General features: G+C 44.5%; 1 protein-coding gene across 1 annotated transcript in view; it reads right to left on the reverse strand.

Moving 5' to 3' along the window:
* The window catches only part of CSK (C-terminal Src kinase), a 90,671-nt gene extending 83,784 nt beyond the window's left edge, over positions 1–6,887 (reverse strand). The window contains exon 1 of the mRNA XM_029574932.1: positions 6,660–6,887. The gene's annotated coding sequence lies outside the window, so the exon portion shown is untranslated. The remainder of the gene's footprint in view (positions 1–6,659) is intronic.
* Between the last annotated feature and the right edge of the window lie 13,024 nt (positions 6,888–19,911).

The raw sequence follows: 19,911 nt of genomic DNA on the forward strand, positions 1-19,911 counted from the left end.
TACTTGCATTGCTTTCACTAACTTGATCCATGATTAACATCAATGTGTTTACTCTACCATATGTTAATATTAATGTGTTTGTATCATATAGACTAAGACAAATGGAAAACAGTTCAATGATTGAATGAGGTGTACAATCATTACTTAGAGAACAGTCTAAAACCAGCAGTTAGAGAGGAAAGAGGACTAGTATAAAGCGACAAGTTCTTCCATCCACTGCTATCCCACGTAACTAGTATGATTTTCTGCAAGTAGACAATGAGAAGCTTCATCAACCTCTGCTCAGAGAGCTGGTAAAATATATGTGGTTGCAGTTATAACAAACAAGAGGTAGTGACCATCAACTGCACCCATGTAATAACAATAAACCAAACTGCTAATACAGCATTGTCTGAATCTTGCACTCTTCGTTTGGATAAGCTCTTGGAGGAGAAGTCCATTAACTGCTATTAATCAAGTTGACTTAGGGAATAGCCACTGCTATTAATTGCATCAGTGGCATGGGATCTACTTAGTGTTTCAGTACTTGCCAGGTACTTGTTGCCTGGTTTGACCTCTGTTGGAAACAGGATGCTGAGCTTGATGGACCCTTGGTCTGACCCAGTATGGCAATTTCTTATGTTCTTGAACAGTTTGTCAATGCAAGACTGCATCTGTATGCTTTTGATGTTACCCATCAAGGATTGAGTCATGTACTCAAAGACTGTAAACACTAATGCTTTGGTTATAGCTACAATTGCATTTCATTCCCTGCAACAAGCTGGGCTGCAGATTTTATGGGTCATGATGGGGTGCAGAAAGATGCACCAGTGGTTCTCAACTTGGTCCTCACGTACCCTCTAGTCATTCTGGTTTTCAAGATATCCATAATAAATATGCATGAGCTCAGCCTACAATGGAGGACAGTGCTTGCATATCTATCTATCAACACCCTTAGGGTTGAGGTGTTTATACTCATCCATGCTTCCACCAGCTACAATGTAGTGTTGTTTCATGGGCACACTTAAGAGGAGGAGATGTATGGAATGTTTTTCCAGATGTTAATATCTGCTTTTTCTGCCCTAGAAAGGATTCCTACCAACAAGAACACCAGCCAAAAAAAAATGGCTAAATGCTTTACGACACTTGCTGCTGTACACGTGCATGCACCACTGTCAATGAAACAAGGCAACAACTGCTCCCAAAGAAGGGATGAACTAATGCAAATGCTTGCCTTCAGTGTACATGGAAGGCAGTATTTGTTTCTGGTCATACATGGGGAAACGTTTTGAACATCCATCTCCATCATCACATCCTCAACGGCCTTCCTCTAGTGACTGGGGCTTCATGCTATAGGTGCCACGGTCTACGTCAAAACCAAAAAGCTGGACAGCTCACACGCTGCATTTAAAAGGCAAAATGTGGAAAAACAAAACCCATGGTACAAGTGAACAGCCTTGCACCCAGACTGCTGCATGATTTCAGTGTTACTTTGTTATATTTTCTAGTCTCCTTTTAAGCTAGAACCATGTAGCATCTATTCAGCACTGTACTTTGATTACATTCCTATTGTATTTATTTTATTTATTTAAAAGCTTTTTTAGACCGACATTCGTTGGGAACATCACATCGGGTTACAAGAAACGCAGCGCAGGTGCTTTACAATGAACCGGTAACAACAATACATAACGAGGGCAGGAGGCTTAAGTAACGGGGCATAAAACATGCAAAACCGCAATACTAAAATAACAGGATAAGAGTAAAAGGAAAGCAGGATATGAGGGGGAGAGAATGTACTACGATGAAGGGAGGTAGGAAAATGGCCAACTAATTGGAAGGTTAGGAAGTATAGTAAGAATAGGGGGAACATAAGAAGTAAAATTGCTAGATGCATAAGTATTGCTAAAAGCATAATAGGAGGAGGGAGCGCACAATATATAGATTGCTGGATGCATAAAATTGCTAATTGCATAAATACAAGGCGCTCATAAAATTAACCAGAGAAAGGATCCAGGGCAGTAATGTTAGAAGATGTGTTGTAGGGGTGGGTAGGTGTGGTAGAGAGGGGAGGATAAGGATCAGGTGAAAGCTTGTTTGAATAACCAGGTTTTCAGTTTTTGTTTGAATTTTTTTGGGCAGAGCTCTTGTCGTAGGCCGGTGGGCATAGAGTTCCAGATTGCGGGCCCTGCAATGGATAGGGCACGCACTTTTGTGGTAGTGGGAGGTGTGAGCAGCGTTGCCAGGTAGTGAGTTCGAGTGGGTCTATTTAGGGTGCGGAAATGAAGGGAGTCATTGAGCCAATGCACATGATGGGTATGTAAGGTTTTGTGTATGAGAGAGAGGGTCTTGTAGCGTATACGAGAGGCAATAGGGAGCCAGTGTAATTCTTTAAGAATAGAGGCGATATGTTCAGTTTTGCGAGCGTTAGTGAGAATGCAGGCGGTGGTGTTTTGCAGCATTTGGAGTGGGGAAATAATGTTTTTGGGAAGGCCTAGGAGGAGGGCGTTGCAGTAGTCAATTTTCGAAAAGATCATGAACTGGAGTACTGTACGGAAGTAGCTGAAGTGGAGGAGGGGTCTTAGCTTTTTTAGGGTGTGAAGTTTAAAATAACATTCTTTCATAGTGGCATTGATAAATGTTTTTAGGTTAAGTTGATTGTCAATGACGACGCCAAGGTCTCGAACATGCTGGGATGTGGTGATTGTACAGGGGAGGGTGGTGGGATGAGAGTGGGTGAGGTTGTTGTGTTGGGGGAATATGATCATAATTTCTGTTTTGGCAGTATTGAGGGTGAGGTTGAGGTTTGTGAGGAGGGCGTTTATGGCAGTGAGAGCAGTTTCCCAGATTTTAAATGAACGGTGTAAAGAATCGGTAATGGGGATGAGGATTTGTACGTCGTCCGCATATATGAAGTGCATAAGACCCAGTTCAGAGAGGAGGTGGCAGAGTGGTAGCAGGTAGATGTTGAAAAGAGTAGAGGATAAGGCGGAGCCTAGGGAAACGCCTTGTGAGAGGTCGATTGTTTGGGATTCTGAGTTGCCTATTTTGACTTTGTATTGCCTGTTGTTTAAGTAGGATGTGAACCAACGAAGTGGGATACCTTAGATCCCAATTTCCTTGAGGCAGTTGAGTAGGATGTTGTGGCTAATAGTATCGAAAGCAGAGGAGATATCTAGCAAGGCAAGGATGTAAGAGTGGCCTTTGTCCAATCCTTTGAGGATGGACTCGGTGAGCGAGATCAGGAGTGTTTCTGTGTTGAGGTGTTTTCGGAAGCCGAATTGTGAAGGGAAAAGAATATTATGTTTTCTAGAAAGTCAGTTAGTTGTGTGTTTACTACTTGTTCCAGAATTTTCGCTAGGAAGGGAAGGTTAGAGATAGGGCAATGGTTGGTATCTTGAATTGTATCTAAATTAACACCTACCCATACCCAGGCGCTAATTTCTGAAAGTAAAATTTGCGGCTTGGCTGCACATTTTACTTAGTGAATCACGCGAGAATACCTAATAGGGCCATCAACATGCATTTGCATGTTGATGGCCCTATTAGTTTCGGGGGGGGAAGGGGGGGGGGGGGGGGCTTGGACGCACGGTTTCGACCCCTTACTGAATAAGGGGTAAAGCTAGTGCGTCGACAACGCACGTCCAAACGCGGGTTAACAGTGCGCTCCACCGGCGCGCACTGTACTGTATTGGCCTGTATGTGACTGACAGACCTGAATCCCTCCCAGAACATTCTCACACGGGACACGGAAGATGTGGTTCCATAGCCTGCATTATTCAGCCAACAAGATAGTACATACTCCACGAACAATCTTTGTATTATGCCATCCTAAATATCCCTGCAATATCTTTTTCTTCTTTGTAATCTTGGGGAGTTGGTTCTGTCCGTCTTTAAGGAGTCAGCTTTTCAAATTCTCCACTACAGATGTAAAATTTTAAACTGTTTAAATCCAGGGGTGGCCAGCTCCAACCTTCAAGAGCCAGAAACAGGCCAGGTTTTCAGGATCTCCACAATAAATATGCATGAGATAGAGCCGCATGCAGTGCCGCCACTGTACGCAAGCCCAACTCATGCATATTCATAGTGGATATCATGAAAAGCAGACCCCATATGTGGCTCCTGAGGACCGGAGCTGGCCACCCCTGGATTAAAAAGGTAAGCAAAGCCTTAGTATTTAGTCATTTAAACATCAGTATCTGCCGTTATGCACCAGGCACCTGCTGGCCGCGATTGCCTTTTCCTGGCGTGCCGCACAGCTCCCCACGCCACGGCAGACCGGACACATCAGGTAAGGGGCATGAAAGATGCAGAGTTGTCATGTGGGGGGCAGCTGCAGCTCTAATTGTTTACATAGTTAACTGTTTAAGTTTCAGTAGTTACTTTAAAGGGTTTTATCTTTCAAAATATTTACATTCTTACTGCCCACATTGGGACAAACTCCAAGAGGGCTTTTCCACCCATGGTCTCTGCACCACTTTTAAATAGAAAGCATGAGGTTATTTTCACTATGACCGCTGCCATGGGTATACAGTACCCACGGACATTAGCATCTGCTTTTTGCTCAGGTAAAATTTTCTTCAGAAAATAAAAACTTCCAAAGACTTGAAAATACCATCTGAGGAGATTATGATCCAATCCTGCCTCTGCAGACGCCTCTCCCCCAACGCGGCGAAACAGCGCAGGTAGCAGACAGGTCAATTTACTGGCGTGCATGGCTTTGAAACTTGGCCCTCCCCATACACCAACCCTTTTCGGGGTGCAAACTAAATTTGCCCTGCTCCCCAGTTATGGAAGAAGTGTGCCAGAAAGCCAATGGCCAGGTAGAACCTTTTAGTGGCCATTAATTTCACAACAAGTCACCCCTCCCCCCATCCCCGGCCAATAAACCGCAGAAACAACGCAACAGGCATTCAAAACCCAAATGCCCACGCACAACAAAAATCTACCCTAGTTGCCAAATTTTCCTCCCCCTTCCAGCTGTGTTAAGGAGTCACTCCTGTTTTTTGTATCTGTGGGAAAGCACTTGGTGCATCTGAAACAAACTGTTCCATGCAATACAGATTGGAAGGAAACCACAGACACGAATTGCTGGGGAATGACCAAACTCTCTGGGATCTTCAATATCCCAACGACCACGGCAGAAGCAGAAATGCTGTCAGGAAACCAGAATTCAAGCCTGGATACCAGCTGGCAGTCCAGCGTCTGGCAATGTAAGAATTCATATACCAGTCTTGAGAAGAGGACCCGGGGTCTGCTGCCTGGAGCATCGCGCACTGTGAATCAGGAGCTTAAGACTAACTCACTTGTCTCCCAGACCCAGATGAAAACTGAGGTGTTTGCCTTAAGCCTGACACTCCCCATTAATAAATAAAAAAAAAAAACCCACAGCTTTTCACAGGCCACAGGTTCAAATCCAATTCAGGATGGTAGAAACTTAAAAGAGGATCCCTACGTGAAGTGAATGGACGGAGTCGCTCACAGCACCATCACAATCTGGCACTATTCACCATCACCGCTAACCAACCCACAGAAAGTCCCAGACTGCACAGGCAGGGAGAGCAAATGACCTTCTCGCCCTCACATGTGGTCCTCTCCAGACTAAGGCTGAAGCAACTGAAAAAAAAATCTCTTAAATACATGAGGCATAAAACATCATGGGGAGTTATCCCATACTTTAGTCATAATGCACTGGAATCTGAAAAGTTTACACCGTGAGCTCCTAACTACAGAATCCATTAGTCAGTAGGGTCTCTCTGGGAGCCCTGAACTCTGGTTGAGACTGATGTACACAAAGGGAAGAGGGCAAAAAAAGGGTGGGTACACGTGGGGGAAGTACAGGGATGAGACTATTATTACTTTATTTAGCACTATGTTAAATTGTCAATCAGTTATACTGTTCCATATGTTCCTCGGTTCCATGTAAAGCTCCGCTCTCTGTTGAGCAGTTCTTCGTTTTATGTAAACCGGATTGATTTGTAGTCCCTACAAGAACTTCGGTATATAAAAATTAAAAATAAATAAATAAATAAATGAGAGGCTACAAGGCAGGAAAGAGTGAGTATGGGTGCAAAGGAGGAGGAGGAAGCAAGGGTGAATACAGGGGCAGAAGAGGGCGGGCGAGGGTGCAGAGGATAGGAGTACGGATGCATGGGCAGGAGAGGGTGGGGAAGGGTGCGAAGGATGGATGGAGGGGCAAGCGAGGGGGGGCAAAGGTGCTTAAGATCGATGGATGGGTGGAGGAGAAAGTGGGCAAGGGTGCCGAGGTTGGGCGTCCGGGCAGGAGAGGGTGGGCAAGGGTGCAGAGGATTGGGTGTACGGGGTAGACGAGAGTGGGTACTGATGCAAAGGATCAGGGCGCAGGGGCATTGGCAGGGGAGAGCAGATAGTGCAAAGGAGGGCAGTGCAGGGGTAGGGACAAGAGAGCGAATACGGTTGCAGAGGCAGGAGAGAGAAGATAATATGAATAAAGGCTATCGGTGCAAGGGTGGGAGATTAGAATCGGGTGCACGGGCAGGAGAGAGCGGGTATAGGTTCAACAGATGGCGAACAGGAGGGCGCGGATACGGGTGCACAGGGAGGGAGGGAGGGGGGAGGGAGGGGCGGCTGCAGACTCCTTTACCCCCACTGCAGGAAGCAGTCCCGGGCGCTGCTGACAGCAAAGAGGCGGGCTCCCTACTCACCGCTCTCGGGCCCCGATCTCTTTACTCGGCCGGGGATCAGGAAGCTGCTGCTGCTGCCGGAGTCTCCATACGGGGCTGGGGGGGGAGCCGGGGCAGGGTAGAGCCAGCGGCCAGGGCTCGGTCTCTGCCCTGCGCGGGCCGCGGACGCAGCGTTCCGCCGCTCGTTCTCAGCCGGGATATGCACGGGCCGCACCGCACAGGAAGCAGCCTCGGATCCGTCCGCCGCCCTACGGCGCCTGCGCGGGCCTAGCCCGGTCCAGCCCTGCTCGCCAGCGCCACCTAATGCTCCCTCTGGAGAGAGACCTGGTTCCACTACCGCTAACGCGGCGGCACAAGCGCCATCTAGCGGTCGTTCTGGGCTTTGCACGATTGGCGAGTGTTGGATTTCGGATTTATATACGTGATGGGTCTCGCTAATGTAGTGGGATTTTTGATTAGTGTTCAGGATATTTCCCTTCGCGTTTCTTGGCTCTGTCGTGGTTTCTTTTGGTTCTATTTCTAGATGTTCTTTCTTTTTTGACCAAACGTTTTTCATTGTTCAGATCTCTTTTTCGTAAGAGATGGGGGTACCTTTTATTATGGCCACACTTTGTGTTTCCAAAAATCTCCTCTTCTGTTTTCGCTCTTCAGATCTTCCTGTTATGTTCATGTTTTTTAATGGTAGCAGTGACTAAAACAGAAATATTTTTAAAATGAGTAAACACTCATAGCTCTTCAAGAAAGAAACACTAATCTAAACAAAACAAATGGAATGTTCTTAATCATTTTCTTAGTTTCAAATGCTAACTGATTTTCTACTGGTGCTCCTTTTTATGTTCATATCGTTTTTATTAATTTCCAAATTACACATAATGAGACACTATATGGTGTAAGTGATTTCTGCACACCACCACATGCTATTGCTTCTTTTAACGTAGTAAATTACAGCAGACAAAGACTAAAAGAGCCCATCCTGTATGCCCATTGAGATTTGTTCACTTTGGGTAGATGTGCATATATATTCCCATATGCACAGGGCCAGCATATCTATTCAGCAAACGAGGTGGTCACCTACAGCACCAATCATTAGAGAATGGCAAAATCACCAATGTGAGCCCCTAGCCAGTGGCTTAAAACACAAAGGAGAGTGACTGAGTGCAGCTGTAAGCACACTTTAGTGGCCAAAGATAGGCACAACGGAGTGCAAGCGGAACCCATGCCACTTGCAGCTGAAGATTAAGAAAGAGGCCTGGCGGAGCTGCAAGAAGATCTTATCTCTCATGGCCAAAGATAGGCCTGGAAGGGCTGCAAGTGGAACCCATGCTACTCATGGCTGAAGATTAGGAAAAAGACTTGGTGGAGCCCTGAGTGGAGCCCATTCAGCTTGTGACCGAATATTAAGAGAGAGGCTGGCTGGACTGTGAGTGGAGCCCATCTCGCTCACAGCTAACTATAGGCTAGCCGAGCCATGAGTGGAGCCCATCCCACTCTTGACCAGATGGATGTGGTGGACCGTGAGTAAAGTCCATCCCACTTGTGGCCAAAGATTAGGCCCAGCTGAGCCATGAGCAGACCCTATTGCACTCATGGCCGAAGATTAGGCTCAGTGGAGCCATGAGCAGATCCCATTCTGCCCATGGCTGAGCCTTTATGAATGAGTGAGGATGTGTGTGAGAGAGGGATTGTGTGTGTATGAGAGAGTGAGGATGTGAGTTTGTGTGTGAGAAAGGGAGCCTATGTGAAGGGTTTTGTATATGTAAGAGAGAGGGAGCTTGTGTGAAGGACTGCATGTTGTGACAGAGAGAGAGAGAGAGGAGTGTATGTGTGTGAGAGTAAGAGAGAGGGAGCTTGTGTGAAGGGAGGTGTGTGTATAGAGAGAGAAAAGGAGCCTGTGAGAAGGGATGTTTATGTGAGCGAGAGAGAGGGAGCCTGTGTGAAGATGTGTGTGTGTGTAATAGAGAGAGGGAGGATGTGTATGAGAGAGAGAAAGACAGAGGGAACCTTTGCGAAGGGGTGTATAAGACAGAGGGAGTCAGTAAGGGTGTGTATGTGTGTGTGAGGGAGAGTCTGTACAAGTGTGTGTGAGAGGGAGCCTGTGTGTGTGTGCAAGAGAGAGGGAGCCTGTGTGAGGGGATTTGTGAGAGAAAGAGACAGAGGGAGCCTGTGTGAGGGGGTGTATGAAAAAGAGGGAACCTGTGTGAAGTTGTGTGTGTGTGTGTGTGTTTGTGTGTGTATGAGAGAGGGAACCTGTATGAGTGTGTGTCTATGTCTGTGTGAGAGAGAGGGAGCTTCTGTGAGAGAGTGTAGAGAGAGGGAGCTTCTATGAGGGAGTGTGCAGGTGAGTGAGAGAGAGGGAGGAAGCTTGTATGACATATATGTGTGAGTGAGAAAGGGACTGTGTGTATGTGTAAGGGTATATGCGTGAGTGAGAGGGAGCCTATGTGAGGGTTTGTGTGTCTGTAATAGAGAGAGGGAGTCTGTGTGAGGGGATGTGTATGAGAGAGAGAAAGACAGGGAGCCTTTCTGAAGGGGTGTATAAGACAGAGGGAATATGTGAGGGTGTGTATGTTTGTGTGAGAGAGAGCCTGTACGAGTGTGTGTGAGAGGAAGCCTATGTGACAGGGATGTGTGTGTGTGAGAGAGGGAGCCTGTATGAGTGTGTGTCTATGTCTGTGTGAGAGAGAGGGAGCTTCTGTGAGAGAGTGTAGAGAGAGGGAGCTTCTATGAGGGAGTGTGCAGGTGAGTGAGAGAGAGGGAGGAAGCTTGTATGACATATATGTGTGAGTGAGAAAGGGACTGTGTGTATGTGTAAGGGTATATGCGTGAGTGAGAGGGAGCCTATGTGAGGGTTTGTGTGTCTGTAATAGAGAGAGGGAGTCTGTGTGAGGGGATGTGTATGAGAGAGAGAAAGACAGGGAGCCTTTTTGAAGGGGTGTATAAGACAGAGGGAATATGTGAGGGTGTGTATGTTTGTGTGAGAGAGAGCCTGTACGAGTGTGTGTGAGAGGAAGCCTATGTGACAGGGATGTGTGTGTGTGAGAGAGGGAGCCTGTGTGTGTGTGTGTGTGTGCAAGAGAGAGAGGGAGCCTGTGTGAGGGGATTTGTGAGAGAAAGAGACAGAGGGAGCCTGTGTGAGGGGGTGTATGGAAAAGATGAAACCTGTATGAAGGTGTCTGTGTATGTGTGTGTGTGTATGTGTTTGTGTATGGAAGTGAGAGATTGTATGAATGTGTGTGTGCAGATGTGTGTATGTGGTAGAGCGTGCATGTGTGAGAGAGCCTATGTGTATATGTATGTGTGTGCATGTGTATACAAGAGAGAGAGAGCAAATGTGTGTGTATATGGGAAAGGAGAAAGTTTGTGCACAGCAAGCTCCCCTCCCCTCTCCATCAACTAATCCACGACAATCTCAGTACATCTGGAAATCAAAAGTGGTTATTTATTTATTTATAAAATCTTATATTCCGCCTCTTCCTAGCATTGAGCATTCAGTGTGGATTACAATCTTAATCTAATAAAACCAAAATCATATCATATATATACAATTAAAATCATATGTAATAAAATACTAATAAAACATCCTTAAACAGTTAGCCAGTTGCCTTATTAAACAGGGTCACCTTTACCTTTTTTCTAAACACTGTGATTTCCCCTTCTTCCCAACGCCGTGCTGGCAGAGAGTTCCACATAATTGGGGCAACGCAGGAAAAAGTCCACGTGCCCATGAATCTTAAGAATCTTAAGTAACTTTGTTCCTCTGGATTGCAATGTTTGAGTAGGGCAATACCACTGTAATGTATTTCCTGTTGAGCACAGGTAACTTGTGTGTGATGATAACCAACATCTTGAATTTTGCCCTAAAGGCCATGGGTATCCAATGTAATTCCTGTAAGACGGGCTGAATGCGATTAGATTTTTTTCACTCCTTTTGGCATTCTTGCAGAAACATGCTAGACTAACTAGAGAGCATGCATTAACTTTGTAGGCAATCCATCATATATGCTATTACAGTAGTCCATCTGTCCAAGGACCAGTGCCTGCAGAATCGTCTTAAACAGGTCCTACAGTAGCAGAGAGCAAAGTGGTTGCAACATTTAGGCTTAAAAGATGCTGTCTTTGGCATTGCCACTTGTCTAATACGCTGGGGCATTGTAAGTTTTGAATCTTATTTATTTATTTATTTTATTTTATCTAAAGTTTTTATATACCGGCATTCATGAAGCGATCACATCATGCTGGTTTACAAATAAACAGGGGTGCAATAAATACATCAAAAACAGAAACAACGCGTCGAAGAAAGCAGTTACAATTAACAAGGACTGTTGAACTGGGATCAGAGGAAATAAAGATAGTTTAGCAGAGACTAAATTATATACAAGGAGATGAGGTACAGCTGCTGTGTTGGAGATGTTGATGGCGAGGTGCATTAATTTAATCCGGGAAAGCTTGCATAAACAGCCAAGTCCTGAGTCTTTTTCTAAAGGTTAGGAGGCAAGGCTCCAGTCTGAGATCGGGAGGGATGGAGTTCCATAACGGTGTTCCAGCTGTGCAGAGGGCTCGATCTCTTAAGGTAATGCGACTAGTGTGCCCGGGAGAGGGGGCTGAGTTATGAGATGCACTCTTGGAGAGGATGCACAGCTGTGCAGGGGAGCTGTATAGCAGAGCTTGGCCTGCTCATTAGATTCTGATCAGGATCAGTTCTGAGCAGAGTAGACAGGAGACAACCAGAACCAGGCACTTTTAGCACTCAGCAATTAACGCCTGCCTGGAGCACAAAGAGGTGATTACAGTTATTCCCAAACCTGGGAAGGACCCCATTTCTATGTCTTCATACCACCCCATTTCTTTGCTAAATTTTGACCACAAGTTGTTAGCTAAGATTATGGCAGATCACTTGGCCCTGGTATTGCCAGATTGTGTTGGTTTATGACAGGTGGGCTTTGTCAGGGGCAGATATGCTTCACTGAATGTGCATAAACTACTTGCAGCTATCACCCTGTGTACAAATAATAATACCCCCTTTGTAGTGGTAAGTTTTGACGTCGAAAAGACATTTGACCGGGTGGAATGGAAGTACCTGTTTGGATTGCTAGATTATATGAAGCTGGATGGGCTGTCTAAACAGGGGATTCGACTACTGTGTAAAGATCCTTTGGCAGTAGGAACAACGAATGGAGAGAGCTCTTCCATCTTTGCTGGGAGTAGAGGGACAAGGCAGGGATGTCCCTTGTCCCCGTTGCTTCTTTTGGCGCTGGAGCCTTTGTTGAGATCTATTCTACAAGATCGGGGAATAAGGGGCAATCCCTTTAGGCCCCTCAGCATTTATATACGCTGCTTTGCAGTTGATTTATTAATGTTTTTGTGTAACCCAATTATCTCTCTTAAAAAAATAATTAAATAAGATTGATGTATTTGGGGACTTCTCAGGATTTAAACTTAATAAAGACAAGTCAGAAGCTATTGCATGGCCAATGGGAGATTATCCATTAAAGTGGGCTCTGGGATTCTATAAATATTTGGGGGTTAAGATATCCTTGGACTTGGGACAAATATATGAAATTAATATACCTTCTTTAATTGCCTTTACTAAAGACGAATTGACTGGCAGAAAATACCACTATATTTAGGAAGCATATAAATCTTCTAAAAATGGTGTAATTTCCCAAAAAAGTTGAACATTTTACAGATCCTCTCAATCTGTATCAAACGAAGGGATGTTCAATTATTAGAAAAACTGCTATTGAAGTTTGTGTGGTTAGGTAGGAAACCTAGAATAGCTGAAGAAGCCACACTCCCGGGGCAGGATGGGCTTTCCTGATATGGCGTTATATGCTTTAGTTAGTTTGTTGAGGATAGTAAGAGATTGGTTGTACGATGAGTCCTTCTTTACAAATGTTGAGAGTGATAGGGCTGCAATGTCCAGTTTAGATCCACGATATGTTCTTGCACGCGGCTTCAGATCGATTACCCACAAGTCTGGCGAGTTCTATGCTGGTGGCACCTTTGCATTGGGCTTGGAAGAAATGTACTGCATTTATGAAGGTGGACGGTGACTGCTCTCCGTTTCTGCCAATTCAGGGGAATTTGGACTTCCTGCCTGGCTGTCAGTCCAGATGTTTCCTGTTTTGGAAGGGCCAGGGCATTGCGCAGATTCAACATGTATTGGCAGATGATGGCACATCATTGCCTTTTCAAGCGCTAAAGAACCAATTTGTACTACGGGATTCTGATATTTTTTCTTATTTGCAGTTGTGTCATTATGTCTTATCACTGAGACAGGATACTTTGGATATGAACACTGTTGAAACATTTGAACATTTTTTTCCACACGGAACGCGCAAAGCTTTCTCTTTCTTGTATTCATAAATGAGTTCAAGAGACTGGGCTCAATACTCTTGGGAATTGTTGGTCGGAGGAGAGTAGGTTTACTATTTCTCCAAATACTCTACTCACATGTTTTAAGAATTTGAAAAGTATCTCCTCAAATACGTACATTTTTATTTATTTATTTAACAGTTTTATATACCGACCTTCATAGTAAATAACCATATCGGATCGGTTTACAATTAACAAGAATAAAACTGGGGTAACTATTCAAGTAAACGAAAGATAAACAGTAGGTAGGAATGAGTCAAAGTTACAATCAACAGGGAAGAGAACTTGGAAGCTTGCAACAAGCTGGAAAGAAGATAAGGCAGGAAATAAATATGAAGTGATACCATAGGGCGTACGGGTTAAAGCTTAATGGTGCTTTAACCTGGGAGAGTCATGAGAGAGATGCAATTTAAATTTTTACATAGGGCACATTTCTCTCAAGCTTTAGCATTTAAGGCACATATTTCCCAATCTGAGATCTGTTTAAACTGTTTAAAAGAGAAAGGCACAATAACACATGGCTTCTGGACATGCCATGTGATTTTAAAATTTTGGAAGCGAATTTTGAAATATATTGGAACCCTTCTGGGATGCTCTATTCCCATTAGACTAGAACTGGTGCTTTTTGGGGTAGAAATTTATTTATTTATTTATTTAACACATTTATATACCGTTTCACCAACGCATAATTGAATGAAGCGGTTTACAATAGTTTCACAAAAATCGAAAACAAAAAAATAAAGAAATAAAGAAAATAAACAAATTAAAATAATAAAAATAAATATAAAAATTATAATAATAGAATAAAAGTACAATTAACGTCATGATCAATAATAACAAAAATATACTATAATAGAATCAATATCTTTAACCACTATCTTACAAATAAGAAATAGAAAAACAAGTAGTAATTAAACATAATAATCTTTTATACATAGAAAGATCCAAAATTAGGCAGTTTCTAAGTTGCCAAATGCTTCTTTATATTAATGTCCAAAAATAGAAGGAAAGAAGGGGATAGGATTTTTGAAAGGAAAGTGTTGGCCCAGGGCAAGAGGTCAATACTGCAGGTCTGGCGAGAAGATTGTTCACCCTCTTTTTGGCAGTGACGCATTGTTTATGGAATCAATGGCAGCTCATACATCTTTCAAGTCCAAGAAAACATTTTTGGTTATTTGGAATAATTATATATTCAGAGCCTCTCGGGTAGGGCTCGTAGTTTTGAGGGCTGTATGTTAGATCATAAGTAAGTGATCCGTTCCCTTTTTCCAGCATTCTGAAAATCCTGCCGGGACCTCATGCGATCCCGGTTGAAACTGTCGTGTGTTTAGAGACAGGGACATCTAGCTGCCATAATCGCATTGCTTTCTCAGGACCGAGGCTTTGGGGCAATGCCGGGAGCTCAGGCTGCCCTTGTCCACAAGGATCAGAGTACGGAAGTGGGGATTGCACGTTTCTGGAAGAGCCACCGGGAGGAGCAGTGCAGGAAGGCTGAGGGCGGAAGAGCTCAGAGCTGCAGAGGTTGGCATTCAAAGCCTTTCCGCCCGCAGCTTTTCAAGTTGCGCGCACGAAAAAAAAAAAACCCAAGTTCTGAAAATCTTACACTGCCCATTGCATAAATTGTGCGCGCGCAACTTTTTGTGTACACGGAAATTATCTGGAAATAAAGAGATGTCATTGGAGGATTTCCAGGGGCTGGGCTAAACTTTAGCAGGTGAGTGGATGCACTGAGTGCTGTCCAGCTAAAGTTACATGCACAAATCCTGGCAGAAAAATAGCTGCCCTGACTGCACCCAGATAAAGCTAAGGCTCATAGCTCTATCCGAGTATATCCAGTGGCGCAGATCCTGCTGAATATCCTGGAAAAGTGACGCGCGTAACTTTCCCTGGATATTTTTGTTGCTTGCTCAGGCCATATCCCATGAATGTTCTCCTGGAGCTGTGACTTTCTCACAGCACCCTATGTACTCCTTTTTCTACAGAATCTGGGGCGGATGTGGGATGTGGAAGAGGCACACAGCTCTCTTAATAGGATTCATTCTATTTGTTTCCAGTCGAATTTCGACCGGTAAATTATTCCAAATTTTTGGAGCAGCGAGTGATAAAGCTCTTTCTCACACTGAAGTTAGCTTTGCTGAAACCATCGAAGGAACAGATAGTAAGCCTTGGTTGGTAGATCTTAAGTTTCTTTGGGGTGTGTGTACCCGTATTCTGGCGTTCAGCCATTCCACTTTTTCACCATGAACTACTTTATGAAGAATGCATAAGGTTTTAAATTGTATTCGCTGTTGAATTGGTAACCAGTGGAGTTCCTTAAGTATTGGCGTGATGTGTTCCTTTCTATTAGTACCTGTTAATAACCTTGCAGCTGAATTTTGCATGATTTGTAAAGGTCGAAGTGTTGTATGAGGGAATCCGAGTAGTAAAGCATTACAATAGTCCATGGTTTGAAAGACTAAAGCCTGAAGCACTGTTCTGAAATCTTTTGGTTTTAACAGGGGCTTTAATCTCCTCAATATTAGCAGTTTATAATATCCTTCTTTCGTTTTATTGGCAATGTGATTTTTAAAATTTAATTCTTGATCTAAGTAGATCCCTAGGTCTCTAATTGAAGATGCCATCTTAATTAGAGAATTTTTATAGTTAAATTACAGGTTACTAATATTTGGTGATATTTTCCTTTCTAACACTATTTTGGTCTTTGCAATATTAATGCACAGTTTCAGTTGGTTGAGAAGTTGTTTAATTACATTTAGGTACAATGATATTAGTTGAAAGGCTTTTTCTATGGTGTCGGTAATTGGTACTAGAATCTGTATGTTGTCGGCATACAGAAAATACTTTAGCCCGAGTCCTGATAAAAGATAGCACAGGGGAAGCAAATAGATATTAAATAAGGTCGCTGACAATGTAGAGCCTTGTGGTACGCCAGTCTCCAGATTAATAATGTCTGATAGGACGTTGTTAAATTTAACTTGGTATGTTCTGTTATGGAAGAATGACGTTAACCATTCTAGAGGTTTATTATATACTCCAACCTCAATTAATCTGTGTACCAAGATATTGTGGCCAATGGTTTCGAATGCTGCTGAGAGATCAATCAGCAGCAGCAAGAATTTCTTCCCGGTATCGAAACCTCTTAATACGTAATCATGGAAAGAGAGCAGCAACGTTTCAGTGCTTACATTTTTTTCGAAAGCCGAATTGTGTTGGATAAGGAGCTTCCTTGAACTTAACACTTCTGGAACTGGAAGCAGCTGCCACTTAGCCGGATAAGTCCTGACTTATCAGGCTATCTTGTGAGGTTTGCTACTGCCACTTCGCCAGACATGTCAGTAATTATCCAGGTAAGTGGTGTGGGCTATGTATTTATCTATTTAAGTAGAGGTGACCTGTACCAGATAACCGAAAAGTACTGACTTATCCAGCTAAGTGGCAGCGGCAAACCTCGCCAGATAGCCTAATAAGTCAGTACTGCTATTTTCCTGTGCATGATCTGCCTGTCAGGGACACCTCCACCCCTTCCCTTCCTGAGTTACAATGTGCATTCGAGGCACATTTGATTTTGCAGCCTGCTTTTATAAACTCCTGATGCATTCACATATTATTAGCTTGCTGCATCAGGAGTTAATTTTTTTTTTTTAATCTAAGCATTAAAGCTGTGCGCCGAAATTCAGCACATATTGTTTTAACGACCAGATGGCTGCATCAGCCTGTCAGTCTTAATAATCAGTCTTAATAAGCTGCACAGGACCTGCATCAACATTTTTTATGTCGAGCTACAGTCTATGCAGGAAGGATAGGATAGGAAGAAAGGGAAGAGAACTGCTGCTAAATATAAAAAAAAATGATATTAAAGCAAAAAAAGTGCAAGGCCTACAAGATAGAGGAGGAATCTGGAAAGAAGGAATGTAAGCAGCAGCCAACTCTGTCGGTTCTAGGACGTAGGAGAGAGGAAAAACTGGGGAAGCTTTTGGGGAAGGGGGAGTCTTTTCCAAAGGGATGGGCTCCACCTTAACCAGGGTGGAACCAGGCTACTGGCGCTAACCTTTAAAAAGGAGATAGAGCAGCTTTTAAACTAGAAGAAAGGGGAAAGCCGACAGTCGCTCAGCAGCACATGGTTCGGAGGGAGATATCTTCAAAGGATACAAATGAAGCATTAGAGTTAGGGATTCCCGACAGAGAAGTTCCAATAATAAGCAACGTAATCCAAGTGCCTATAATTAAAAACTTACCTGAGCTAAAAGATTCCAATGTATCCCTGTCAGCTGAAAAGCAGAATGTTAATAAAAAAACCCCAAAATAAAACACATTTTGAATGTTTCTATGCTAATGCCAGAAGTCTAAGAAGTAAGATGGGAGAATTAGAGTGTATAGCTATGAATGATAACATAGACTTAGTTGGCATCTCAGAGACATGGTGGAAGGAGGATAACCAATGGGACAGTGCTATACCAGGGTACAAATTATTAGAGATGTGAATCGTGTCCTCGATCGTCTTAACGATCGATTTCGGCTGGGAGGGGGAGGGAATCGTATTGTTGCCGTTTGGGTGTTTGAAGTATCGTGAAAATCGTGAAAATCGTGAGCCGGCACACTAAAACCCCCTAAAACCCACCCCCGACCCTTTAAATTAAATCCCCCCCCCCCCCGAACCCCCCCCCCCCAAATGCCTTAAATTACCTGGGGGTCCAGCGGCAGTCCGGAACGGCCTCCTGCAATTGAATTGTGTTGTCTTCTGCCAGCGCCATTTTTCAAAATGGCGGCGCAAAATGGCGGCGGCCATAGACCAACTCGATTCGACTGTAGGAGGTCGTTCCGGACCCCCGCTGGACTTTTGGCAAGTCTTGTGGGGGTCAGGAGGCCCCCCGAAGCTGGCCAAAAGTCCCTGGGGGTCCAGCGGGGTCCAGAAAACGATCTCCTGCCGCGAATCGTTTTCCGTACGGAAAATGGCGCCGGCAGGAGATCGACTGCAGGAGGTCGTTCAGCGGCGGTCCGGAATTGGTATTGTATCGTGGCCCTAAAGATTTTTGACGATTTAAAATATATCGGATGATATTTTAAATCGTCAAAAAACGATTCACATCCCTACAAATTATGTCGCAATGACAGAGAGGAGCATCCTGGTGGCGGGGTGGTGCTTTATGTCCAGGATGGAACAGAGTCCAACAGGATAAAGATCCTGCATGAGACTAAATGCACAATTGAATATTTATGGGTAGAAATCCCTTGTGTGTTGGGGAAGAGTATAGTGATAGGAGTATACTACCGTCCACCTGGTCAAGATGGTGAGACGGACATTGAAATGCTAAGAGAAATTAAAGAAGCTAACCAAATTGGTAGTGCAGTAATAATGGGAGATTTCAATTACCTGTAAATAATCAGGGAAACCACATACACAAATATTATCAATAGCCTAAGTGAAGGTGTCAGCAAGCCTGACGTTGTGTATCCTTATACAGAAACCAACTGGTCTTTTAATCATTCACCTTCACCGTCAAAAATATTGAAATTTTATTTATCAAAAATGCTTTTTTATCATTTTAGTATTTTTTGTAAAATTGTGTTTGTTTGTCTTTAACTCCGATCCATTGAGAAAAAAGTTTTAGGCAGCAATCTCTTTAGCTTGATAGTAAACATAGCCCTACACGGCCGGTGTTTCACAGTGAAGCTTCCTCAGGGGAAGCACCAGGCGCGAACAAGAGAGCGCTGGATTTTAATAGATAACGCGCGTAGCCGAGCGTATCCTTTAAAATCCGGGGTCGGCGCGCGAAAGGCTGTGCAAAATCGGCAGCCTGCGCGCGCCGAGCCGCGCAGGCTGCCTCCGTTCCCTCCGAGGCCACTCCGAAATCAGAGCGGCCTCGGAGGGAACTTTCCTTATACCCCCCCCCCCCCCGCACCTTCCCCTACCTAACCTACCCCCCCAGCCCTATCTAAACCCACCCGGGGCTTTCTTGGGGGGGGGGGGGCGTATCGCGGCGGCGCGTCATCCGGGGACGGGGCCGGCTGCACGATTCCCCGGCCCAGGAGCAGTTTCGGAGGCCTCCGCCATGCTCCCGAAATGCCCCCGGGCCAGAACCATGCCCGCGGCCCTGTCCCTGGATGATGCGCCGCCGCGACATGCCGCCGCGATATGCCCCCCCCCCCCAAGAAAGCCCCTGGACTTACGCGCGTCCCGGGGCTTGCGTGCGCCGCCGAGCCTATTCAACATAGGCTCGACGCGCGCAGGGGGAACTTGGGGCAGGTTTTTGGGGGGTACGCGCGTATCTTACCCGCGTACCCCTTTGAAAATCTGCCCCTTTGTGCGCAGACGTGCTCATTTTTATGCATGTAATTCTTTTAAGATTCACTTTATAATTTCTTTTTTGTTTGCCTATTTTGTTTTAAATAAATGAAATTTAAAAAACAAAAAGAAACTTTTCCCAGTGCACACCCCAAGAAGAGTTGAAATGCTCTGCTTCAGGATTGTGGTCTCTCTGCCAGGATTTCAGCACCATCTGCCGAATGAACGGGTGCATTGCCATTCAATGTAGGGCAGTGAACAGCACAGAGAACCTGACGGAAAAGTCTGACGTTGTGTTTATCTGCAGCTTCTCCAGCCAATAAGTCCATGACGTAATTTTGTTGGCAGAGCGGGCTCATGCACTATGGCTCGCATTGCTTCTTCTGTTCTAGTGGGCTGGGAGATCAAGCCGGCAGGCCCGTTATGATTTTTTTTTCTTATTCAGCCTTTTAACTGGATATATAATTTGAATATAGCCGGTTAAGTGTTATTCAGATATACACATTCAGTGGGACCTTTATCCCGCTAAATATCCATAAGAACATAAGAACATGCCATACTGGGTCAGACCAAGGGTCCATCAAGCCCAGCATCCTGTTTCCAACAGTGGCCAAA

Source organism: Rhinatrema bivittatum, chromosome 13, assembly GCF_901001135.1.
Source record: "Rhinatrema bivittatum chromosome 13, aRhiBiv1.1, whole genome shotgun sequence".
Lineage (NCBI taxonomy): Eukaryota > Metazoa > Chordata > Amphibia > Gymnophiona > Rhinatrematidae > Rhinatrema > Rhinatrema bivittatum.